The sequence below is a fragment of the Mus pahari genome, chromosome 10 (assembly GCF_900095145.1).
Source record: "Mus pahari chromosome 10, PAHARI_EIJ_v1.1, whole genome shotgun sequence".
Classification (NCBI taxonomy): Eukaryota; Metazoa; Chordata; class Mammalia; order Rodentia; family Muridae; genus Mus; species Mus pahari.
This window is the reverse complement of record NC_034599.1, coordinates 69509230-69536139: the sequence shown is the minus strand read 5'-3', so window position 1 is coordinate 69536139 and position 26910 is coordinate 69509230. Positions and strand designations below refer to the sequence as shown.

At 43.8% G+C, this 26910-nt stretch overlaps 1 non-coding gene across 1 annotated transcript; it reads right to left on the bottom strand.

Annotated features, from left to right (window-relative positions):
- Positions 1 to 19054: 19054 nt before the first annotated feature.
- On the bottom strand, positions 19055 to 19196 carry LOC115064909. Its single transcript, XR_003844730.1, has one exon. It is a non-coding gene; the product is annotated as a small nucleolar RNA SNORA48 (small nucleolar RNA).
- Positions 19197 to 26910: the final 7714 nt, after the last annotated feature.

Here is a 26910-nt window from a genome sequence, read left to right as displayed (position 1 = left end):
CTTTTTTTGACACTATTAGAATTAAAACCACCAAAACAGTAATGTGACAAACTATTCATTTAAGTTTGTTAGAATATTAATTTAATTAATTGTAAGAAATCCCGCCAACATTCAAAGTCTCTCCTGTGAGTTGTGTGTTCTATAAACAAGGAGAGACACCACATTGTAGGTAGGACTTAACCTTTGGGTGGCAAGTGAATGACTCTTCCTGCACTGTGACATCAAGTAGCCCATTTGGGTTGTCATCAGGATATTTTAGGTCAGATGTATTAGGACGTTTGAATCGAAATGACTTTTTGTGGACCTTGAGATACTGGCTGGTTAAACTTATTTACATAATGAGAATTGCTGCAATATGCCATTGATTCTTGTTATTAAACAAATACACAGGCTGGAGATGAAAATAGAGTCAGGTACGGCTGAAATCATGAAGAGTTAGGATACGTATTTGAGACATCTGTCTGGATACGATGGCCATAATGTTCTTCATTCACAGCCTCTCCCACCATGTGGTTGATTCTTTGACATTCAACTTATGTGTTTGCTGTCTGTGCTCATGCCCCAAACCCTGTGTGTGTGTGAGTATGTGTGTGTGTGTCCCAGTGAGTTTAACTAGAGTTGCTCACATGAGCAAGGGCAGGTTATTCACAGGAGCATGGACAATTTACAGATCTGCACCACTGAAGAAAAGGCGTCATTCTCCTCTACTAACCGTTAACTGGCAATGGTTTCTCGGAGAGGGCGGGTCCCCATTTGTGATGGGACGTTGATAAGCTCAGCTCTGTTCAGGTCTTGTGCAGGTAATTATAGCTGCTTCTAGTTCAAGAGTGCAATGGCTTTGTGTGTTTGGAGGATAGTATTCCACAGCACTCCACCCTTCTGCCAGCTCTTACATTCTTCTGCCCCATGCCAACACTGTTCCCCGACCCTTGGAGGAGAACCCTCAATCATTTTTAAATCTGTTATCCATGTTATAGTATGAGGTGTATGCACTTCACAGGTTTAGTTGGGGGAAAAGAAGGGCTTTGGGAAGGTGGACCCCCTGCTCCCTCTCTCTGGATAGACGAGTCTGTACATTCATTTCTTTTGCTCAAAGGCTCCTGTGCCCCCTTTCGTTTTTCACTTTAAGACCCCACTTCTGCCCTGCTTGAGCTCCTGTGATAAAATATCCAGTAGAGTTTAGATCCTAGCAGTCTTTTGACCTTTTGTGAGCAGAGAAAAATTACCCCTGTTTTAACCTACTTGGACTAGATGAAAAAGAATGTGTTTGTGTGTGTCTGATGGAGATAGGGAGGGATGGGGAGCAGAAAAATGGATTTGTTTTATATGAGCTAGGCTTTGGATTGGGTGTGTTCATATGATTTTTATAACCAAGAAAAATCTCTATACCGACACTGTGAAGGCAGCTAATATTTTCTGAAAATTAGACATTATACTGGGTTTAACTGCCTCTTTCATCCTTCCTTCCTCCTCTCCCTCATCCTGCCCCCACTCCCTTCTTGAGACAGAGACTCAGGTGGCCTTGGGCTGGCTATGTTGATGAGTTTAGGATGACTTTTCACTTCTGGTCCTCCTGGCTGAGTATCTTCAGTACTGTGATTGCAGGTATGTATTACCATGCCTGGTTTATAAAGTGCTGGGAATCTAACCCAGGGCTCTGTGCATGCATGCTAGGTGAGCAGTCTACCACCTGAGCCATATCCCAGTTGTTTAGTTTGCCTTTTTCCAGATGAGAAAAGGAGGGCTCAGAAAAGCTGAAGTCAGAGTCGGTGACCCCTGATTGATTTCTCTTAGTGGATCTTGGCGAAGACAGACCCTGTTTGGAAGCCATAGGTGCTAAGAGTAGAACGGGCCACATCCTGTCAGCTTTTCTAGTTAAAGCATTACGGGGATGGGCAGGCTGTCTGCCTGGGAGTTTGTGTGACTGCATACAGCTTTGGTACGAGGAGTTGGCCATGTCACCATCACTTTTTGGCTCTAGTGGTCTGAATTTCGCTTCTTGTTAGCTCAGCTTCTTTCTCCTGGGTTTTGGGTGTGAGTGAGATGGGTTTCCAGTCTCACCACCTGGCAAGTGGAAGAGGGGAGCCTGAGTCTCCCTGCTTCTGAACGCAGTGCTCCCGGGACGGAGCAGAATCCCGCCTTTATCCTGCTACAGAGCCATGGATAGATACTGTCATTACTAGGCTCTCGAGCACACACACTCTTGTTTAGGCAAATTGATTCCTATTGTCTGGGATGCTCAGGGCCCACCTGAATTACTGATGGTACTGAATGCATCCCCTCCATCGCAACAAAAACAACATGGGTCATAGGAACACCAAAACATTTATTACCTTTGTTCCCCTCAGTTTCAAAGCCAGCGTAACTGGATCCACATGAGGGTGTAGTTAGGGTTTCTGACTAATCGGATCCCTGCCTGGTCCTCTCCCAAGCTCACGAAGTATGTTTTGTTGTACAATACATCTTACCTGTAGCTTGATACTGCATTAGGTTGATGATTCTTTCTGTTTTTGGGTTTTTTGAGACAGGGTTTCTCTGTGTACCCTTGACTGCTGTCCTGAAACTTGCTCTGTTAGACCAGGTTGGCCTTAACCTCAGAGATCCACCTGCCTCTACCTCCCAAGTGCTGAAAGTGAAGGCGTAGCTCGGTTGACAATTCTAACAAAGCAAGGCTGAAGCTGGGCAGGCTGGAAGGCCTTGACCTTGACTTCGAACCTGCTGTTCAAGCCTGCTGGAGCTCAGAGGGAAGGAGCAGGTGTAAGGGCCTGAGGAGACAGAGAGGCTGGTCCTGCTCTTCCTTAACTGCTCCGTCCTCGCCTGGCTCCAGTGACTGACCTGATTGGGCTGGTGAGGGAGTGAAGAAAGGACAAACACATGGATGCACAGAAAAAGCTGGGATCCAGTGGTCTGGGCTCTCTGATGGAAAAGCTTCAGCACCATGGGCACTTGGGTTATTTGTTATAAACAGCTGATTAGGGAGGTGGGGTTATTTTATGCAGCTCGACAAGGAGCTATTATATACAGAGGACAACGAGGAAGTTTATTACTTACCCAGAGGCAAGTTTAGCTACTCTTAGTAGGAGCAGTCTCTAGTGGAGTGGTCTTCAAGCCTTCAAACACACAGGGGGCGAAAGCCAAGGTGTACATCTGCTGCAGACACTGTCAACATCCGCACATGGACCCAGAGGGAAGGCTTTGCCAGTTCCCTTGCCTGGGGAAGGCTTTGCCATTTGCATTGGGGTCCTTGACACGCCCACGTCAACAACATGCATTCCCTCAGGCCCTCCCTAGCCCCCTGTGTGTGACATAGTTTTGGGAAGAGGGAAATGTGAGGCTCTAAGCAGTAGCATATATATCATGGCTTCCTGATGCTAGGCCAATCACGCTGGCTTGCTCTCATGTATTGATTTCTTTTGCCTTGTAGTTTAGAAATATATATCACTGGGCTGGTGGAGGCTTCTCTGGTATTCCCTGGGGGCAGCAGCTCGTTTCCAATAGACTCATACTCTCTTCCATGTTAGGTCTGTGTTCATGCTAGAAGATTTGGGACCTGGGTTAGGGAGAGGCAAGCAAGATGCCAAGAGTGCAAAATTTGAGAAGTACCCATCTTGAGAAGGTGCAAGAATAAGGTTAGTGATCGCACGATCTAGGGATGATCTCTTCTTTGTATTTTGTGCTCTGGGTTCTTTCCTTGCCTCTCCCTTCTCCCAGCATTGCTAGGAATTTATAAATCATAGAAATGGCCCTCTGAAAAGGCACACATTTCATTAGGACAGGAAGAAAGCCCACAGCACTTTAGCCCATTGACAGAGCTGGCCTGTTTCTGTTGTCACTGGTATAGAAAATAAACTCTAATCATCTGTCTTGGGTCCCATTTGAACATATTAGTTCTCCTGAGGGACATGTCAGCAGGTACAGCCCACATGCCAGGGATCGCGGAGGCAGCAGCGACGAGGCTAATTTGAAAATACTTCTGTGGCACTTAGCAGGGTGTGATTTTAATTCATTTTTTTTCCCTTGATAATCATAAAGTGCTCTCAGGCTGTGAATATCCATTTTGGCCAGCATTGCTCATACCTCATCTGGGGACCGCATTTAATGGCATGGTGATGATGGGAGCCACGGGGGAACTGTGTAAGGTACAGATGTTTGCTTCACGGGGAGAAACACCATTGATACCAACTCACGGAGCTATTGCATACAAGGACTTGTTGACCCGAATAGCTGCTAATATGAAAAATATTGTTTGTTTACTCACACTGAGCTAATATTTGCATGACATTTTGAGTTTGGCTAAAGCTTTATCAATGTTATGTATTAGCAACTTTTCTAATTTCTGTGATGAAATAGATGACAAAAGCAGCTTAACGGGGGAGGGGTACATTTTGGCTCTTGGTTTGAGGGAGCAATCAGTCAGGAAGGGGTGGAGTTGGGGATAGGAGGCGGCTGGGTACACGAAGTTCATGGTCAGAGGTCAGGAAGGAGAGAGAGAGAGAGAGAGAGAGAGAGAGAGAGAGAGAGAGAGGCGTTCAGCTTGCTTTTACTCAGTACTGGACTCCAGTGCACAGGAATGGTAAGCACATGCTCAGGATCAGCCTTCCTCCCTTGGCTAAATCTCTCTTGAAACGCACTCCCAGATACACCCAGAAAAGTGTCTTCACAGTGATTTAAATCAAGCTGACAATCAACCATTGACACAAAACTGCCTAGCGTAACAGAAGGAGCATAAAGCAGGGTGGGCTGTTTGCGTCTGCCCTAACCAGGTATGCCATGCTTCATAAATTAATCCCTGAGCCTCGGTTTCCTCAACTGTAAAGTGGGAATCATCACACCTGCTTTCTAGAGCTGCTGGAGGGGGCAGTAGGCAATAGACATATAATGTCTGCTACCGCACAGGCATGTAGTGGGGATTCAATAGCTGTTGGCCCGCTCCCCACTGGCTCCAAGCTCTGACTGGCATACTTTTCACTGCAGCCTATGTATCCCCGTCTGGTCAGCTGTGACATCTTTCTGATAGTGCTGATGGACTGAGTCTCAGAGGGAGAAAACCATCTGTGGCTGACATTTGTATTGGATTAAGGTCCAGAGGGCTTGGAGTTACTGCAAGCTAGCCAGGCTCGGACACTACTCCAGTTTGTTAATCTGGACTAGCTCTACCTTTGACCCCGCTGGTGTCTGGTCAGACTCTGACAGGTTCTGACTGTACTGCTTTCTGCAGTCCCATTGTGTTCTTCTGGCTTCTCTATCTGAGCACAGCCCCATACTACTCTCATCTACTTCTTCACCTCTTCCGTTTGCTCTTTTTCCTGATGTAGAGAGCTTTGGACTGCTTCCTGTGAACCTAGACTTTGCACTGGTGGCCGCCAACTCCCAGAACTCCCACTGAGAAGCAATTCCTTGCTTCTCTGTTTCATAGCCTCACCTGGAGTGTCTAACTTACCAATGGGGTTAGAGAAAACGCTACAGATTTTACTACTGGACAGTCTGTTTCTTGGGTGCCATCTCAAACACGAGAGGAATTTGTTGTTTTCTCTGATGGCTTTCCTTACCTTATAAGCAGCCCTGTCTTGATTCTGGGCAGTGGGTTTTGACTTAGATACCCCAGTGTCTGTCTCTTTTGGCTTTGCTTTTCCCTAGCCACATACTTTCTTGGAGCCTTGATTTTTCTCATTTGCAATGTAGGAGGACCTAAAAAATATTTTTATTTATGTACGTGTATGTGTGTATCTGTGTACCTAGATGGTCTTTGCTTCTTTGTGGGTTATTTTTCACCCTGCTCTTTATCCCATCCCCAAGTTTCACCCCCTATCACTAGATAGGAGAGAAAGAAGGATAGATAGATGATAGATAGATAGAAGGATACATAGAGATATTCCTGAATCTAGTTTTTTTTCTTTTCTTCGTTGAGCATGACTATTAAACTGAAATAATTAACAACCAACCAACAATCAACCTATTAGAGCTCTGGCATTTCTATATCCTCTGAAAGTTCCCAGAATTGCAAATGTCATACAATCTCAGAAATTATCTACAGCTGGCAAACCATTCCTCTGTTTGAGCACGAGGCAAATCATAGCCAGCTGCTGTGGTCAGTCTGAAGTAGCCCCATATCCCTACACCTGGGATTAAAATGAAAGCACATTCTTACAATATTTCTATGTTTTTGAAAGAAACCAGAATTCCAAAGTTGTCACTTCATGTCTGTGTGACTGAATGTCACATGCATGCTGGTGCCCCAGGAGGCCAGAAGAGAGTATCAGAACACTTGTGTGGTTGTGAGACACCTGATGTGGACACTAGGAACCACACTCTGGTCTTGAGCTCTGAACTGTGGAGTCACCTTCCAGGCTGCTGCCTGACCTTGATTTTTATTTTAAGTGAGGAAAAGAAAGAAGAATGATGGTAAGCCCCAACACTGGCATTAGGCATGCATGGAGTAGGGTTTGTGGCCAGTGTCAGTGCGTGCGTGCGTGCGTTCGTGCGTGCTGGCCTGCAGTTGAAACCTAATGTCTTCTTCAGTTGCTCTCAACTTTAGTTTTTGATACAAGGTTTCTCACTAAACCTGAAACTCACTGATTCAATTGGACATGCTGGCCAGAGATCCCCAGGCATCTACCTGTCTCCTTCTTCCCAGACCTGGGATTACACACTCGTGGGGATCCAAACTCAGCTCTTCTCTAGCCTTCTCGTAGTTGCTTCTTGAAACAGCCTGTGCAGGGGCCAAGTTCGGCTTCTTCCTTCCCTTCCCTTTCCCTTCTCTGTCTCCCTTCCATTTCTCATCTTTCTTTCCTTTCCCCCTATTTGTCTCCTTACCCACAGACATTTCTCTTAAGCACTGGAGACAGAGCATCTTTGGAAAAATGTAAGTGAAAAAAAGCAAGACACCTTTTGGTCCTGTAAACATGACCGCTGATTTAAATAAGGCTCCTTTAAAGGTGAAATAAGGAAATGGAAATTATATCAGATTTCTGTGGCATAATTCAAAACTGCTGGCACCTTTGGAAGTAAATGTATTTTCCTTCATAGTAAGACACGTTTTCAAAATAGAGTAGTTGCTACATATAAGTGCATCCCTCCCCCATTTCCTCCCTCTTGGAAGCATGGCCACAGCAGCAAAGAAATTGCCCTACCTTGACCTCTATGTGATTTCCATGGCTGCTCTGAGCCCTTAATGACTGGCTATTCGGGAGGGGTCAATCCAGTCCCCTGCTGCTGTGGGAGTAAAAGGACAAACCGAGAAGCCATTTGTACCATTTTACAGAGAAAAGGGTTAAAGATGGCAAAGTGAGGGCTTTTTAAAGACAGCGCCCAGGAATGTTAGGACCCTGAATATCTGGCCTGAACCATGACTGGAAACCTCACTGGCTGCACTCCTCCTGTCATGATAATCGGGGCCTGCTGACCACTCATTTCAAGCAATCATTTTGTACCTTGGCTTTTCCCCTCATCCCAGCTGTTTGTGTCACCCCACATCTGCATCCACGCAGCTCCGGGCCTCTCTTTAGCTTCCTTTCACATTCCTGGGACCTGTGGGCGAATGTGGCTTCTCTGAATTTGACTCTTGCATTGGTGGGTCTGATCACATGATCCAATCTGCCCCCATTCCCTCAATAGGCTGGTCAGAGAGGAAGGCTGTTCCTGTCAACCATCTCCATTAATTAATTAGTGTATTTAGTGGTGGCCAGAGGCCTGCCCATCTCAAAGCTCACAGAGCATACTGATGCTGAGCGATGGCCTTGGTGACTGCCCATCTGTATTCCAGTTGGCCTTTGTGTGTGGGCATGTCACTTGTGTGTATATGTGTTCATGTATGTGGTGTGTGTGTATTTGTGCATGTGGGAGTCAGAGGGTGACATCAGCTCGGGTGTCTTTCTCAATCATTCTGCATGCACCCTGCTTTTTGAGATAAGGTCTCTGATGAACTCAGGTCTTCATGTCCCTGTGAGAGGAAGCATCTAGACTGAGCCATCTCCCAAGGTTCCAAAGTTCTCCTCCTTTTTTGTGGCATGTTGCAATCTGACAAGCTCATGACAAGTGGGGATTGGCCAAGTCTGGTTCTTGCTAACAGCCATGAGGTGTGATGTAATAGTTCATAGATCCAGCCACACAGATCTCAGTTTCCTGTGTTCTGTGGTTTCCTTCTATTGTTTCTGCAGGGGGCTCTGGCCGAATCCTTGAGGTGTTGGTAAAGCTGTCCCCTCACAGATGTGACAATTTGTACTGTGGAGCTGGGCTTCTTGGATCTTCTGGGTTTAGTTGTGATTTGTCACCTTGCTACAAAACCTTTGAACAGTGGCCTCAAATGGTTCCTCATTACTTAAAAGTCCCAATTCTGTGAACTAATGCGTGTCCCCACAACCTCACACAAGCCACTTGTGTTTCTGAGAAAATGAACTAGGGAACTTCTTGCTCAACTATTTTGGCAATAAAAGAACATATCATAAATGAGAGGGGAGAAGAATATTGTCTGCTAAAGGACTGCTGGGTGAACTGCCTCTTGGCCTTTTGGTAGTGTCTTTGATATGGAAATGGCCAGCTGCTTGACCTTCTGTTCAGTGGACCTTTTTGTGCAAAGTCAAATTGCAGCCCCTCAGAGCAGCAATGCACCTATGGACACAAACAGGATTTCCATCTTTTTTTTTTTCTTCTCCTATGCCTCCTCCCCCTCCTCCCACAATTGTTACTACAAACGGTTTTTTTTTCCCCTCACTATTCACACGAAAGACATCATGCTTAAGGGGGAAAAAAGGCATCAAAACATTGGTGACTCGAAATGACTTCAGAGCATCAGTGACTTGTCTGTTGTCAGGTCTGTACTCTATCGGCGCCTTTTAAACGCATTGCAATGTGAAAAAGCCCAAGGAAAAAAATGATTATTCACGAGTGAAGGTTGGGGATCCCCAGGTTCTCATTCTCCTCTTGCGTTTGAAAGGGGGAGCAGGGAAAAATGATCTCTTGTGAATGAAAGAAGAAGGAGGAGGAGGAGAAGAAGAGAAACAACCACCACCACAACAACCACCCCAACAGAGTAAGTCTATTTTATGTATTAGGAAGGGGAGTATAGAAACAAATGCCTTTATGCACTCTTTGTGGAGCAATGTTGAATTGGAATTAAGGGTCTTTTGACAACAGGAATTAGTGTCTGGAAGTGCTGTGCTGGAGGCCACACTGGATAGAACAAACCGTTGGTCCCCCATCCCCCACAACAAGCTGTCCTCTCTTCCTTGTGCTCTCTCCACCCTAACTGGGCAATGAAGAACATCTTTAGTTTAGAGAACATTCAGGACCGTGTTGAGGGAAGTGGCTGGGCATCCAGATGCTGCCCTGCTGTGGATGCTTCTGCTTTGCTGGCCTACAGTAAGGCCAGGATGCAAAGAGGCTGGCTTCCTACCCTGTGACCCACGCATGGTGTCTGTGCTTCAGACATAGGTAGATCCTGAGTGGTAGTGGAGAAGCCACTCTTTCCCTGGGATGGTCAAGGGAATGGAAGAAAGTAAAAATATAGATCAGAGGGTTTTGATGGGAGTAGATTATGAGGCACTGACTGTCTGCCTGGCTCATTAGTCACTTTATTTTATTACTTTTTTTTTAATGAAAAAATTTCAGGGTCAGTGATGTAGCTCGGTAGGCAAAAGGCCCTTGCCGCTGATCCAGATGACCTGGATTTTTGGGTCTTCCATGGTGAAAGGAGAAAACTGACTCCCTCAAGCTGTTCTCTGATCTCCACATGTGGGTTGTGGCTTGTGTACACACACACACACACACACACACACACACACACACACACTGTAATAAAGTATGTGTGTGTATGTGTGTTGTAGTTGTGGTGTATGGCTGTGGATATGAGTGTGCCTGCATGTGTGTGCATCTGCATTAGGTCTTTCCTTGATTTTTCTCCACTTTTGTTTTTTGAGACAGGATCTCTCAGTAGACCTGCCATGCAGGCTGGCAATGAGCTTCAAGGATTTGGCTCTATTTCCCAGCATTGGGGTTACAGGAATGAACAACGATTCTCAGATTTTTTTTCCTGTAGGTTCTGAGAATTTAGCTCAGCCCCTCATGTTTGCGGAGCATTGTGTCCACAACCGCTTGCCCAGCTTATCGGTCACTTTAATCCCACACGAGTTCCAAGAGGCTGGATGTCAAGAGTGACAGGGGCAGGCTCTGGGAATGGGCAGTCCTGGCTTCAGATTCTGGCTTGACAACTTTCATGGGAGTCATTCTGCTGCAGACAGAGGCTGGAAGCCTCCCTAGGAACTAACTGAAGGCCGCTATGGCAATAGACAGAAACAATGAGCTCGATCCAGTGAGTGCTCTCAGCCTACCACACTCCCCCTCATTCCCACACACCAGAGGAGGGAAGGCAGCACATGACCAGATTCTGATTTAATTTAGGCTTTTTTTTCCCCTTTCCCAATTCTAAGTTCATGGCCCCATGGCATTTCCCCATGTGAACAGGGAACCAGGGATATTAATTACTCCCTAGGAAGTTTTCTTCACTACTCTTACGAGAGCATCCCATCTGACATTTGCTGAACTGAGGTACAGTTGTCTCCCATCCTGAGCTTATACTTGTAATTAAGCTTATAATTGTAATTACCCTTCAGTAAATCACAATAAAAAAACACTGTATTATCTTCTAACCCTCAGCATTTCACCCTAGTTTGAAATAGTTGCAAGCAGTATAGTGGTGCATTCTGTTTATCTCATTGAATGCAAATCAATTTTGACAAACCATGAAGCATATGTTAGATAGGACCATTTTCGTATGCGTGTGTTGTGTGTGGTATGTAGGTGTGTATATGTTTGTGTGGGTGTGCGCATAAACACACTTTCTTGTTCTATTACCCTCTGCCTTAGTTTTTGAGACAGGGTCTCTCACTGAACCTGGGGCTCACAGATTCAGCTTGATTGGCTGGCCAGCGAGCTCCAAGGATCCACCCCTGTCTGCTTCTCCTGCACTGGCATTGTAAGTACGTGCTGTTGCCTATACTTCACTTTACCTGGGTTTGGAGACTGGACTTAGGTCCGCATATTTGCACAACAAACATTTTGCCAATTGAGCATTCGCCCCAGCTCAACATTTCTATTTATAAAACAAATTCAAATTCACAATTACTCTCAGTTAAATGGAAGAGTTTATAGCAAGTCTTCCATTCATTTAAGCCTTTTCTGGATCCACCCACTCATTTAACAAATACGAAGTGTACATCTACCAAACATGTGGCACAAGGCCAAAAATAACGGTTGACATAAATGCAGACATTAGTGGATCCTAGGATGAGGGCTAAGGGCTTGGTCATACAGCTGACACATACAGTTTAGAAAATCCAGAGTTAAAAAAAGAAAAAAAAAATCAAACAAACTAAACCACTTTTGAGCTTTCCAAAGGTAGACTCCAAAGATCCATAGAAGAATTCATTTCTATCTGATGGTCTGTCATCATGAAGTCAGAGGAGGTTCAGCGGCTCAAGAAGCAATCAGGATTTGATTTTAACAGAGGGCAGGAGCAACACAGTGTGTTTGACTCGGGCCTCTTTCTGCCAGGCTTCCCCACGTGGGATCAAAAAGATTGTGTTCCACCAGTAACAATGGCCCTGGCTCACCAAGGTCGTAGATTTAGTTCAGAGAGGCCTCGGAGAGCTCAGATCTCTATCGGGAGCAGGCCTGAGTGTTTGAGGCCCTTTGATATCTGGTTATCAGGATGAAAACAGGACTTCTGGTACTAGATACTGCTGATGAACCCAAGTGTGCCAGGAGTCTTTATGGCCATTCTGCCTGGAGTCAGCTTTTAAAAAGCTTAATAAAAGAGAAGTGCAAAGGAAAAAAGATTAACTGGGATTTTCTAAGCCTTGAAGTCGCCATTCCGGTTTGGGTTTTGCACAAACTTCCAGCCCTTTGCTTCCTTTAAGGTTCCTACTTGGGGCACGAGACTGTGCATACATCATCATGTAAACTTACATGCCACCATCTAAATTATGATAAAAGGCAAATTGCAGTATTCCTACAGTTCTGAGTGTAGGACATTTTTATTTTTAATTTTGTGTGTGTGTGTATGTGTGTGTGTGTGGTGTGTGTGTGTGTATGTCTGCAGAAGCCAGAAGATGGCCTCAGATCCCTGGGAGCTGGAGTTACAGGTGGTCTGCCCCACCTGATGTGGTTCCATTGGAAGAACGAGATGTATAGCTGATCACTGAACAAGCTCTCCATTCCCTACTCCAAATGCTTTTTACCTTTTTCCATGTATAAAGACTGCTTCCATGAATTTGGGAAAGAATAGGTAATCTTGTCATATAATATAAGGGTGCTATTTTGTAGTCATGAAAATATTAATTTTTTTGAGGCATGGAGAACCACGTGAAAATATTGTGATATGTCATTAGTAAAACAATGGTACTTAGGTGTAGTGCTATTTCCTTACAAAGAGCGAGGACTGACTGAGTTCAGCCCCCAAACCTATCTTAAAAACATTATGCTCATAATCCCAGCACTGAAGAAGAGGAGTCAGGACCCTGGGGCTTGGTGAGCCCCATGCCAGTGAGAGGGCCAGTCTCAGAAGGCCAGTCTCAAAAGAGGGTTAGAGAGATGGCTCAGTGGTTAAGACACAGTGGTCAAGTTATCTTTTTTTTTTTTTTTTTTGTCAAAACCTAAAAATGTTTTCAGTAATTCTTTGAAAATTCCATACAGAGTATTATGATCATATCCAGTCCAACCCCTCCTCAAAACCCCTCCTAGATATACAATCATCTCCCTACCCCAACTTTGACCGCTTTTTAAAAAAGTAACATCTAATAATCCATTATCTTAGTTTTGTTCCTATTTTTTGTGATAGACACCACGGCAACACGGGGAGGAAAAGGTTTACTTTATATCACAGCTTACAGCCTGTCATGAGGGAAGTCAGGGCAGGCACTCCAGCAGAAACCTAGAGGTAGGAACTAAGGGAGGAGCCCTGGAGGAATTGTGCTCACCGGATTGCTGTCCCGGCTTACTCAGTACACTTCTTTATACAGCCCAGGGCTACCTGCCTGGGGATAGTACTGCCCGCAGTAGGCACTGGCCCTCCTACATTCATCTTTAATCAAGAAAATGCCCCACAGGTTTGCCTACAGGATAATAGGATAAGAATATTTTCTCATTTGATATTTCTTCTTCTCCAATGACTAGCTTGTGTCAAGTTGATGAAAACTAGTCATCACACCCATTGGCTCCAATTTGTTCTGTCTATATACTCCTGGTCTTGGGGCCATACACCAGAGCATGGTCAACCTACTGGGGCCATTGAAGAAAATGGCTCTCCCTCTGCTAGAAGCCACCCATTGTCCATAGTTATTCATCCCTCAGGTGTCTCAGTTTTCGTAATTGTAAAATGAGGTCAGAGTACTGAGAGCGGGCAAGGTAGCTCTTGGGCATTCTCCTCTCAACTCTGGCATCTTCCCTGTGTAGGTTTCTGCATTTTAGCATGTATGTCCTCAGTGAACAACAGTTTTTTTTTCCCTTCTAGCGAAAACCTTCTGTGGTGGCAGGGTCCAGTTTCTCAGTACCAAACCTGTGCAACAGTCGTGATTTCAAGTGTTCTTGGTGTAGGTAGGTGTTTGGTTCAATGTCAATACTTCTGTAGGAACTGATATCTGGCCTAGCCTGACCTGGGGGAAATCTGGTCTTCTGTTGGCAGTCTTGGGGCTGGGGACTTTTGGGAATGAATGACAGTTCTGGTATTGATTAATTATGCCAGCAAGATTGATTTTGGAGTTTGTTATTTCATCTTTAATTAAGATCCTTGTTATTACTTATCTAAGTGACTAACATACTTATTTAAAATTTTACCCCTAGAAATACAAAACTAAAACAAAATATCATTAGTCTTTAAAAGATGCTTTATTTTCATTTTTGTGTCTGTGCATATCTGTGTGAGTATATGTCACATTTGTGCAGGTACTTGTGGAAGTCAGAAGAGGGCTTCGGGTTCCCTGGAGTTACAGGTGATTGTGAGCTGCCTGACATGGATGCTGGGAACTCAGCTCAGGTCTTCTGGAAGAGCAGCAGGTGCTCTTAATCTCAAAGCTTTCTCACTAGTCTTAACTGGTCTTTTAAAAAGGCTTGAATTTGTTTGAGTTTATGACAGAACGATTTACCTGGAAGGCTAAGTCAAACTCCAGGGGTCACCCATGACCTTTCTCTCAGTTTAGCACCATGTGCTTGTCATGCCATTGTAAGTCTCTGTATTTCCCCTGCTTCTCTAGTCTCCTAAGCTGCCTCCTTAGTTTGAGCCTACATATAAATGTGTAGAGGTTATACATATATCTACATATAAATGTGTAGAGGATATACATATATCTACATATAAATGTGTAGAGGATATACATATATCTACATATAAATGTATAGAGGATATATATATATCTATGTCTATGTCTATGTCTATGTCTATGTCTATATCTATGTCTATCCTCTAGTCTGCTCGTTTTATATCTGTATATGGCCATAGGAGACAGTGGCTGTGTGTTCTAGGTAGGAGAATAATTTATTCCCATCCTGATTGTGGCGGTTTTAATTAGCCTAGGGAGTGGTACTATTAGGAGGTATGAACTCATGGGAGGAAGTGTGTCACTGTGTGGGTGGACTTTGAGACCCTCCTCCTAGATGCCTGGAAGCCAGTCTTCTGTTTGCTTTCAGAACAAGTTGTAGAACTCTCAGCTCCTCCAGCCCAGTGCCTGTCTGGATGCTGCCATGTTTTCTGCCATGATGATAAAAGACTGAAACTCAAGACCTGTAAGCCAGCCTCAATTAAATGTTGTCTTTATAAGAGTTGTCTTGGTCACGGTATCTCTTTATAGTAATGGAAACTCTAACGAAGACACTGATTCATCTTCCTAGATTCAACCATGGAACTTTGGATCTTGATCACAATTCTCACCATGTTCTAAGACTCTTAGGTCACTTGGCTTTCACTTGATGACCTCATGGGTCTTCTCTGATGTATCATGCTTCCTTCTGTGTGGAGTGAATTTCATCATTTCCCCACACACCTCAGGCCTGATGCTTGCTTTCTAGGGAAGCCTTTCCAGTCCCCTCTATATCTGGGCATGTCTCTCATCCTTTAGGCACTTGGAATTTTCTTCTGAAGAGGAGATGGAGAAACCAAGGCTCATAAAACCTTGTCCAGCATGAATCAGTTACTTTTAATCACCAGCAAAGCAGGGATCGAGAACCCCCAAGCTCTTAAGGAAAGGACCAGGATCTAGAACTACGTCTGCTTCTAAGCTGTTGGTGCCTACCACCCCCACTAACCACTCCTCCCCCAGCAGGAATACCAAAGTGCCGCCCGCCGTCGCAGGACCGCCCACCGCCGCCAGACCGCCCGCCGACGCAGGACTGCCCACCGTCGCCGGACCGCCCACCGTCGCCGGACCGCCCACCGTCGCCGGACCGCCCGCCCGCCGTCGCAGGACCGCCCACCGCCGGACCGCCCACCGCCAGACCGCCGTGGCAGGACCGCCCACTGTCGCGCGGACTGCCCTCCATCATCGCGAGAACTTCGTGGCAACTTCAGGGGACTCTGGGGCATGCTGGGAACTCTTCTTTGTATTTAAGCCAGTTCCAACAATAAAATATGGGCTTTGATCAGAATGTCTTAGACAGAGCCCCATTTTTCCTTTGCAGCCCTGTTCCTCTTTTCAGGATTTCCCGCGCTCCGGTTCGGATCCACGGTGGCTCTGCAGGCAGAGCGCTACACTAAGCCCTTTGCTGCTAACTGTTTTCCAGACACAGGCAGTAAGTTACACCTCTCATGGAGATTTTGATTGACAGTGAAACCTGTGGTACTGTGATAGAAAGGATTCTGAGATTATGTCCTTGACCAGTGGAGAAGAATTGCATGACAGACTAGTGATACTTGCCATGGGTAAAGGATTGGGGGAAGGAAAGTCCACAGGACTGTGTGCTAAGTCAGTGCTATAGTGCCCAAGAACATAGTGCTCATCTACTCTTTTAAAAAGACTTTTATTCTTTTCTCATGCATTATATCCTGACCACAGTCCCCCCCCTTCTGCTTTTTCCCAGTCACTCCCAAAACTTCCCTCTTCCCCAGATCTCTCCTCTGTGTCTCTCTTTAAAAAGAACAGATTTCCCATGGATGACCTGAGAAGATACAATAAAACTAGGCATAAACCCTCATATCATGGCTGGACATGGCAACCCAGTAGGAAGAAAAAGATTTTGAGGGCAGTGCCGGCAAAAGTCAGAGACACCCTTACTCCCATTGTTGGGAATCCCACAAAACACCAAGCTACACAACCATAAGGGACATGCAGAGGACCTAGCTCAGGACCATGAAGGGTCTGTGTTGATTGTTTCAGATTCTGTGAGCTCCCAGATCAACCAGTCTTAAAAACTGAAAGGAGACCCTCCTTGCAGGTCAGAAGAGTCAAGGGCAGAGACAAGGTCTCCTTAAAGTGACTATTCACCAAGTCCTGGGTTCTAGGAGGGGCCAAATTAAATGATAGTGAACGTCATGCCTGATCTACTGACAGACTCTTCATTCTGTTAAAAACTCTGATGCACCACTGCATATCTGAAGCAGATGGTAGAGAAGGGGTTTTCTCTGGTGTACATCTCCACAGATGAAACACACAGGAAACCCTGTCTACAGTTTAAAGCCATTAGGATTCCAGGAAGGTGAGAACACAGGGCAAAGATTGCTCATATCTCAGCATCAGACATCTAGCATCTTGGCATTTTCTCTTCAAGCTTACTGGACTGAAATTTATTTGAAGATCTGAGATTGCCCCTACACACTTCTGTACCTTCCATGTAACATCCAACCAAGGGCTTGGCTCATGGTGTTCATGGTGGTTGAGTTGACTTTACTTGACAAACGTCCCACTTTCCTGAGGCGAAGGCTTTGCTTCATTCTCCGCCTAGCCATGTGTTTTCTAGTCTCTTGTCCATGGCCCATTGTTGGGCATTAGGTACTCATTTGGAAGACCACAGCTTCCTTCCTTAGTTCTGTGGAGTAGTGTTTGTTCATTTTGGGCTGGAGACTGTACTGTCCAAGCACATCTACCCTGTCTCAATACTAAGGCCCATATGGGTGGATCTTCACCTCTTTCTGTGCTCTCTGCTTGTTATCCAGCAGCAGAAGGCAGATGCTAAAGCTTTCAGGTTCTGTGGTTTAGGATTCCATGTTCCTGGTTTGAAATTTTGCTTGCTATTTGCATTTCTGAGTTTTTACCTTTTTTTAAAGTGTGTATTTGTGTGTGTGTGTGTGTGTGTGTGTGTGTGTGTGTGTGTGTGTACGAGAGCTCTTGTCGACATGTGAGTACATTTGTGCACAAAAGTGCAGATGGTGCTTCTGGAGCTGCAGTTACCTGACATAGGTACTGGTAACAGAACTTGGGTCCTTGGCAAAAGAAGTACATGGCTCTGTGCTTTTAACTGCTACATCACTGATGACACAAAAATGGGTTCCATAGTTGTTTTTATTGAATGATTTTTCTTTTTTTCAGGGTCTCAGTGTAAGCCCCGTATGGCCTGGGTCTTACTGTGTAAATCAGGCTAGCCTCAGACCTCCAGAGATCTGTCTGCCTCTGCTTCACACATGTTGGGATTAAAGAAATGATCCACTATACCCTTGCTCATTTCTTTAAATCTGCACTGCCTACACTATGAGCTGACTTAGATCCTCTAGCTTGTGGCTGTACTACATAAACCCTGGCATGTCCTGGGGATGCCATGCAGTGTATTTCTCTTGTCTTTGTGTTCTCTCCCTAGTCATTCCATCCACGAATTTTGATGTTATGTATAAGAGGATGATCTCTAATTTTGTGTCTCTATTTCTGAGAGTGGCCCCCAAATCTGAGAAATTTATGTTTATTGTACCTCAGTGTTTCTACTTGCATGTTCAACAAAGCATTTCAGATTTAAAACATCCACAACAAATATTCTGAAGATGCGGGCTAAGAAAATGGATTGGTGAATAAAAGAGCTTGTCATGTGTGTACGAGCTCTGAGTCTGGATTTCTAGAGCCCATGAAAAATCTGGACACGTAGCATAAGTGTCTGCTAACCAAGTGCTCCTGTAGGAGAGAAAAGAGGCAGAGACAGGGGGATTCCCAGAAGCATGGGGGTCATCAGCCTGGGGTATTCATTGGAAACAGAATAGCAGAAACCCAGTCCTAAATGAGTGGGATGGCACCAGTCTTCCAATCTTTACAATTACTGTGGCACACATATGTGTGTGTGCCACATTCACATGCATGGATGTATGTGTGTGTGCACATGCATGCACAAACAATGTGGGAAAGCCTTATGGATTGAAGAATTAACATCAGTAAATATGGCTCTATTACTAGAAACAATCTATAGCTTCAGTATTAATATCTCATTAAAATTCCAAGATTTTTCATAGAACTAGAAAAGAATTGGAAAATTCATATGGATTCACCAAAGATGACAAATAGCTGAAAAGCAGTTTTGAGCAAAAAGAGATTTTAAAATTAGACCTAGAGGTTATAAGAAATCTGAGTGGCTCAGTATCAAGTAATGTGACTGAGTCAGTAGTTAAAACATCCCCAACAAAGAAAAATGCAGGGCTAGAAGGATTCACTGCTGAACTATACCCAACAATTGTTCTGAGAATAAATAGGCAGCTTTTCATGATATTTTGGACTTTCTTTTGATTCTTAGTGAGTTTCATATCATGCACCCCAGTCGTGCTCATCTCCCAGTCTGTCTCCTCACATCTGCTTTTCTTCCTTGCAACCTGACCCCCAAAATAACATACACACACCCACCACCACCACCACCACCACCACCACCACCACCACCACCACCACCATCACTACTAACAACAAAACATAGAAAACATCTAATCATGGAGGATATAGTTAGTTACATTGTAGTGGCTCCTGCTACAGACTGGCCATACAATTGTTGGGGCTCTGGGTGATGTCCTTCATCCTTGCTGTGTGGCATGGTGGCATGGAATGGTGGTCCACAGGTTTCTGTCTGTCTTCCTCCTTCTGCACTGTGATGCCTGGATTTGATTTGATCTTTATGAGTCCTAGGCATAAGATAGTTTTGCATGTCAAGCCAGGCATCAAGCTAGGATGAACAAAAGACAGTCATCTGCTTTGCCCCTAACCAATATAAGAATAACACCACCACAAGATGTCTCTTAGCCCATTGTTGACACACACACACACACACACACACACACACACACACACACACACACGGAAATGGACAGATGGATGGACATGAGAGTTTGCCTCAGGATTCTTAAGAAAGGATTGATATACTGAAAATAACATCTTTAGGACATTCTCTGTAGAGTCTCTGCTAGAATTATAGTCCCTGGTCACATCTTGGAGTGCTTTTGCTATTACATATCGGAGTACTTTTGCTATTACATATCGGAGCACCAATTCTAGAATATTCCAGGTGCCAAAACATTGCTCATTAGGTGCAAATGTGGAAGAAGCTGAATCTGGAAGGGCAGAGCTGCAGATCCTGTAGGCACTGTCTATTGCCCTGGTTTCCATACATTGCTGTGATATGATACTCTGTTGGGATGGCCTCATGTATTGGATTCTTTAGCTGCATGTTTGACTTGTATAGCAATGCACATGCTCAGCTATACACACTTGTATGCAAGTCTCCTTCTGCAACTCATAATTACCACATAATTCAAACTGAAGTTTTCTCCCATAAGGAATCAGTATTCTACTCAGTAGCCACCCAGTTTCCAAACAGTGAAAACTCACCACCAACAGCTTGATTGAATGACCCACCTGGAATTGCTTATACTTCATTAATGCTTTCCATAAATCATGGGGTTGACAGGCTACTGGCATGGACTTCCCAAATCTCATAATTGTGTTTTGTTTTTCTCTGGCTTCATCAGTTTCCTTTTGGATGCTGACAGCTTAGAGAATTTTTTTTTCAAAGTTTATTTTTATTTTATGCGTATGGGTGTTTTGCTTGCATGTACATCTGTGTAACATATGCATGCTTTATGCCCGAGGAGGCCAGAAAAGGGAGTCAGATACCCTGGGACTGGAGTTACAGACACTTGTGAGCTGCCATGTGAGTGCTGGGAGTTGAATCTGTGACCTCTGAAAGAGCAGCAACTTCTCTTAACTGTGGAGCCATCTCTCAACCACTGTAAAAGCTCTGAATATCATTTGTTACTCTAGTGACTTCTGTTGAAGCTGCCAGTTATATGTCAAAACTGTCCTGAGGGTCTGAACACCTGGACTGTGTGTGTCCTTGGCTTTGCCATGTATAGACTGTGTGACCTTGCTAGCTCTCTGCCATCATACCTTAAAGAAAAAGTAAAATGTCTGTTCCCCAAGAAGGCATAAGATAGCATGAAACATACAGGTAAAGAATTTGCTGCGACATCTGGCAAGCCCTAAGGACTAACTTAGTGATACCTGCTTTTCTAATAGTAAGGCCCAAGAACACTTGAGTAGATTACAGGCTGGAGGCCTCCCAAAAGATCAGCTACAAAGTCACAGGGTACCTTATGCCCATTTGTAAGAGCAGAGCTTGGGGGAAGAGAAGAACTTGATCTATGCTATTACTTGGGTTCTTTATCTCACTTAGGAAGCTAGCCCACACTTTTGGCTGCTAAAGAGGGAGTGGCATTTTCCATCCATAGGTCAGTGTCCTTCGAGGGCTTGTTTTTACATTATCAGGACCTAGGATAGAAACAGGCTTGGATGGATGAATGGATAAAGAAATGAAATAAAAGCAAGAAAGAATTCCATTGTTTGTATATATTATATATTATATACATCGCTGTAGCATTTATCCAGACATTATTTATGTGTGCATACATTTTCAGATTATAAAGATAATGTAAGGGGTGGAAGAGGTGGCTCTGTTTAAGAGTATCTGCTGCTTTTACAAAGGAACTAAGTTCAATTCCCAACATCCATGTTGAGTGCCCCACAACTTCCTGTAATGCCAGAACCAGGGGATCCTATAACCGTGGCCTCTGCAGACATGTGCATTCACACGGGAATGCCTGCCTCTCATAAACATAGTTAAAAAATAATAAGGGCATGTGTGTGTGTGTGTGTGTGTGTTTTGGTAAGAAATTAGAACTTGGTGTGATAGCAGATGCTTGTAACCCAGCACTGATGAGGCTGAGGCAGAAGGATCCCAAACTTGAAATTTCCTGAGCTACATAGTGAGATCAAGGCTAGCTTCAGCTACATTGAGACCCTCCACAAACAAACAAACAAACAAACAAACAATACAAAGTGAAGAAAGAAATTTTCCCCTAGAGTTGCAGCCCTAGAGCTAGTGTTAAGATTTGCTATCTTCTTTCCCTGAATAAAACAACAACAACAACAACAACAACAACAACAACAACAATACATGTCACCAAAACAGGCTCATCCTATTCAATATGCCCTACAATTTGTTTCTAAATTTAGATACAGTTCAAATGATTTCCTACAGTCTCATGTAGGTCTACATTATTTTCCAGAGTGGCAAGGTTCCCTTCACAAGCTCACATCATCTATTATTTATCCATTCCCTTGATAAATACCTAGATTGGTTCTACTTTTTAAAAATGTTTCAATTACCTATGTAATATTTCAAGAAGAGTCACATATATATCCTTGTCTTCCTGGGTTCCTTGTAACTCTGGAATTGGTAGGTGAAATAGGAATACATTAAAAACGATTTCGTCTTACACATTCCTCTGCATTTCAAAACATGCCTGTTCTAGCCCAGTGGTGCCCTCTACCCAGAACCAGAGAAGCAGGACCAGCCAGTGACCGGTACTCCTCCACTGAAACAGTAAAAAAGCTGCTGATATGGGCCCACAGGGCATTCGTGAATTGGACCTGTGGAAAGTTACTTTACTGGGTAGCTTGTCCTATGCAGACCATATAGTAGCTTTGTGAGGTAAATACCCACAGAGGGAGAAAGGAGATGCCCATCAGGTGTCAAATAAGATGATAGATAAATGAGGAAAGGCTTCTCATTTGATATGCTGTCTAGGCGCGGTGTGACTAGTTTCCATAATGTGTTGATATGAGTTAGGGTTAGGAAACAGAAAAGACCCTTTTCATTTATAGGGAAAAATAATTTTGAGCAGAGCCACATCATCTCAGCATCCTACTCTGACCCCCAGCCTAAGGCTCTAAAGTTTTATGCCCTGAAGAACAAAGACTGCCCCAAATCATTACAAACCTGGACATCAGAGGCCTGCCCATTGGGGTGAAGACAGAAGGCTGAGGAGAGAGGCCTGGCTCAGGCTGACTCTGCGACTCTGTGGAACAGGCGGGGAATTTCAGGGTGATTTACTGTGGATTGATTTGCAGTTTGTTCTGCAGCCATTGTTTGTAATATGCCTTGCCAGCTCATGTTCTCTGAGCTTTAATTGTTCTAAATTAAACTATAGGGACAAGACAGCACACCTTTCCTTCAGAAGAACAAAATATTGTACCAAATCCCACAGGGATGCACCAATCCCCGCCAGGACAGGCTTGAACTTGAGGGAATTGTCAGGAGGAACACACAGAAGGTCACTGTGTGTGTGTGTGTGTGTGTGTGTGTGTGTGCTTGTGCACATGTGTATTCGAGTGTAAGTACACATGGATGTGCCTGTGATGACAAAGTTTATACTGGGCATCTTCATCTATCACCTCCCACCTTATGTTTTGAGACAGGGTCTCTCACTACTCCTGGAATTCATTGATTTAAACAGAATGGTTGGACAGAAAGCCTTGGGGATCTGGATTCTATATGCATGCATGCCTGTGCACCAGCACAGGCTTCGGTGGCTACACACATGTGAACATGCCCATGTATATGTGCACATTCCACACGCAGACACAATTGCAGAAAAAAATGCTGTGCACACACTACAAATACAGAAAAAAATCATATTGAATGATAAAGAAAGTTATATAAGGAAGACTATGGAAAAATATCCTCCATTGCCAAAAAAAACCCCAAACAAACAAACAAACTCAAGGAAGATAGTATTACATGTTTAACAAAGACACATTAATAGCCAAACTAAGCACTAATATCAGGACAGTGGATGTCTGGGGTGACACAGGAAAATGAGTCAGATTCAGAAGGAAAATGGGCTTTTAACTGTACCTGCAGAATTTTATTTCTTCAGAATTGTGTAATTGAGCATGATTAAATTATATGAGTAGTGGGGGCATTGGTGTACTTCAAACACACAACACCTTTCATGATGCTGTGTAGGTTTGAGTTTGAAGACTTTTATGATAAGAACAAGCAGGGGCTCATTGGGCACACAAACCTGGGTTATGTGTGCTTGTTTTAAGTGCATTTGCCATTGTAGATGAATCTGAGTGGCTTTGATGGATTTTTGCATTTTCCTGATCTTTTGCAAGATTTCTCCTCTCCAGACACCCTGGAATCCTTTTCCTTCTTCTTTTGAGCAATGTGTGTGTGTGTGTGTGTGTGTGTGTGTGTGTGTGTATTTTTATCATATCCAACCCACATGCCTCCTTTCCATCTCCTCCTGGGCTACCTCCAACAATCCCCTCCCCCAACTTAATGAACTTTGTGTCTTTTTAAAAAGCCACACTGAATTCAGTTAGTACTGCCCACATGCATATGGGTATGGGACCATCCACTTGAAACTGTTATTTTTTAATTTTTAAAATTGTAGAGAGAGGTCATTTTTTTTTTTTGAGTAACATCTGTGGTTTTAAATTTACTTCAGGGTTCCTTTGAGACCATACAGAATTTTTCATGACCCCCTGCTGAGGTGCGGGAGGGGATTTAATGAGTTAAATATTCCTACCTGGATATTCCTTGATTCAAATGAGGTTTCTTTGTGATAAATCCATTATAATCTACCATTATAATCTAAAAACATAAGTCAAAATTGTGTTTAATATATCAGACCTACAGAATGTCTCAGCTTAGCAATGTGATAGACATGCTCCTCTTAATCTGCAGGGGACAGGCTCCAGGACCAACCATGGACACCACAGTCCCTGTATATCCTTTATCTAAAATGACACAGTATTGGCATGCAACCTCCTCACACCTTTCTCTATTCTATTCCTCAAGTCTCCAGGTGGTTGATAATACAGTGTAAGCATTATGGACATTATTGTTTCTTGAGGAGTGCAACAAAAGTCTGCAGATGTTCAATAAAGATACCATTGCATGCCCTGTCTACACCAGTGTAAGTGCTGGGGAAACTGTAAGTCAAGCCATGGTAAGTACTGGATTTGTCTGCATATTTATATTCTGAGGCTGATCTAGCAACCCCTTGCCTGGGTGGGTAGTTTCCATCTTTCTACTCTGCTGCAGTGGACTCCACACGGTGGCCATGGGGGAAGCTCTGTGGGAATGGCTACCTCTGTTCATTCTTCTGACCTCTTCTAGTTTGGCAACCTCCCTCAGCTGGTCTGTATAAACAGAAGTGGTCTCATCCCAGGGTCAAAGCAAACAAAATCACCCTCCACTTCTGGCCATCTGTGCTTTTTCCCCAGAGCTCTGTCTGTCCCCACCTGCTCTTGTCAACTTGCAGAATGGCCTTCCTGCTTCTGGTTCTTGCTTTCTATTAGCTGTTGAGCACACTCTTGAAGAGCAGTTCCAGTCAAGTGTATGTTCCCATCTGAAAACTATCAACAAATTTCATCTTCAAAATAAAATTGTGCTTAAAACAGTGCTTTTACCACTCTCCTTTTCTGTACCATGCCTGCCTTCCCTGCTCCTCCATTCCATTCCCTTTTAGCAGACTCTGTCTTTTATTTAACACCCTGCAATTTGTTCCAATGAACAGGTGGATTCTTGTATGGCATTAACCAAGCCCTCTCTGTCCAGTGAGTCTGCTAAACTGTATTCCGATATTTGCCATACTAGGCTCCTACATTCAGAAGCTATTGAATTAGTAATTTAATGAAATTGTTATTCACAGTTGGCCATTACACCATTGTGTGTCCCTTTGTCTGTATGAATGCAGCCTACTTAGATCTTAATCTCTTCAGTGCCGGGAGAGCTGCAGTCATGTTCTGAGTGCCATTTGCACGTGGGGCCTCAATAAACAGTTCAAGTAATGAGAATTCATATTGCGTGTGAAGTTTGTAGCTCTTCAAAGTCTTAGGCCTCTCAGTGAATCTCAAGAATCAGAAATTGATAGTTTACATAAGATAGACACAAATGATCCCTTGCCTGAGTGATTTGACTGTTTCCTCAGTGAATGAAGATGCGAGGAGGCATGGGCTACTTTAAAAATTTTCTAAGCATTCAGTAGTTGCTGACTGTTATTGGTTACAAAGACCTGTAAGCTAGGAGTCTTAAAAGGAATGTGGGTTTCTATCAGGCACTATGTAGAAAAGACTTTTTGGCTAGTACGTCGCTTTTAGATTCCTTAGTGACCAAATGGTCTGTCCATAGGCAGATTTTACTTCAGACATCTAAGTCCTTTCTTCCCAAGTCCTTGCCTCCTCATTGTTTTTCCCATTAGATAACGGAGTAGAGTTCATTTGCTTTGTTTTCACAAGCATGCATATGGATGCACGAAGTGGTGTTGAACCTGTTGATTGGTTTGACTATGGTTTTCAGGCTCCCTAGCAATGAAAAGTGACATAGATGTTGCGGAGGAGACATTGGTAAGACTCTATCCCTCAAAGACTCAAACAAAGAGCAAACAAAACCAAAGCAAATTAAATGCACATATGTGTGCACAGATTTGACTGTTTCAGATGAAATGAGATCCTGATCAAACAGAATTCATTTTGGGGAATGCGAGGAAGCCAAGTGTTCTCTTAACATCTGTTCCAGAACATGACTCTTGGTATTTACCCAAATATTGTGGTTTAAGTATGAGATGCTCCCGCAGAGGCTTGGGGTACGTGGTTCCAAGCAGCTAGCACAGTTTTGGAAGGCTGTGGATCCTTTCAGAGGGGGAGCATTACTGGAGGAAGTGGGTCACTGGGGTAGTTTTTTTTTTTTTTTTTTTTGGTGTGACAGCTGTCCTTTACTTCCTGTCCACTTTATGCTCCTGACTCTCCTTGTGATGTTGCAATGTGAGCAGCTAACTTATGCTTCTGCTGCTGTGTCTTCTTTGCAGGGAGAAACTGTAATCCTTAAAATATGAGCCAAAGCAAAGCCCTCCTTCCTTAAATTGCTTCTGTTAGAAATTTTGTTACAAGTAGCCAGTACCCTTAAAAAGTTGGAATCTTGGGCCAAGTGTGTTCAGAAAATCTGTAATTGCTCAAACCTGGAGGGGACCTAGCTGCCTGTCTAGTGGGTTCTTGGAGACTTTTCTGCAATGATAATGTTTATTGGAATCTTCATTTCTTTCTATTGAGATACGTATACAATCATTGCTTTTTGTACTTACAAACTTTCAGGATGATGCTGAGTTTGAGTGGTGAGACTTGGTGACCTTGCTTGGGTCTCAGTTTTAAAGGATAGCACACAATCATTTGTCATCAACTGTGATGTACTATGGAGTTTTTGTAGATGTCCTGTATCATAATCTAATCTCTCTCTCTCTCTCTCTCTCTCTCTCTCTCTCTCTCTCTCTCTCTCTCTCTCTCTCTCAGCTCTCTCATTAGTTTTCTTTTTCCTTCTTTAGATTGAGTTTCTCTATATATTTCATCTGGCTTAGAATTTGTATAGACCAGGTTGGCCTTAAACTTGCAATCCTATCTCAGCCTCATCCCGCTTTTTATTTATATTCTGATAGTTGCCTGGTAGATCTCTCTTTCTGATGTGTCCAAACTCACTTTCCACCTTTCACACTTGAGCCTTTAGCATATTAAACACAGTTATTTAAAATTTCCAATACCTGGGTAATAGCTGACTATGGTTATTTTAGTTGTGTGTGTTTTCATAGTTCTCTCTCTCTCTCTCTCTCTCTCTCTCTCTCTCTCTCTCTCT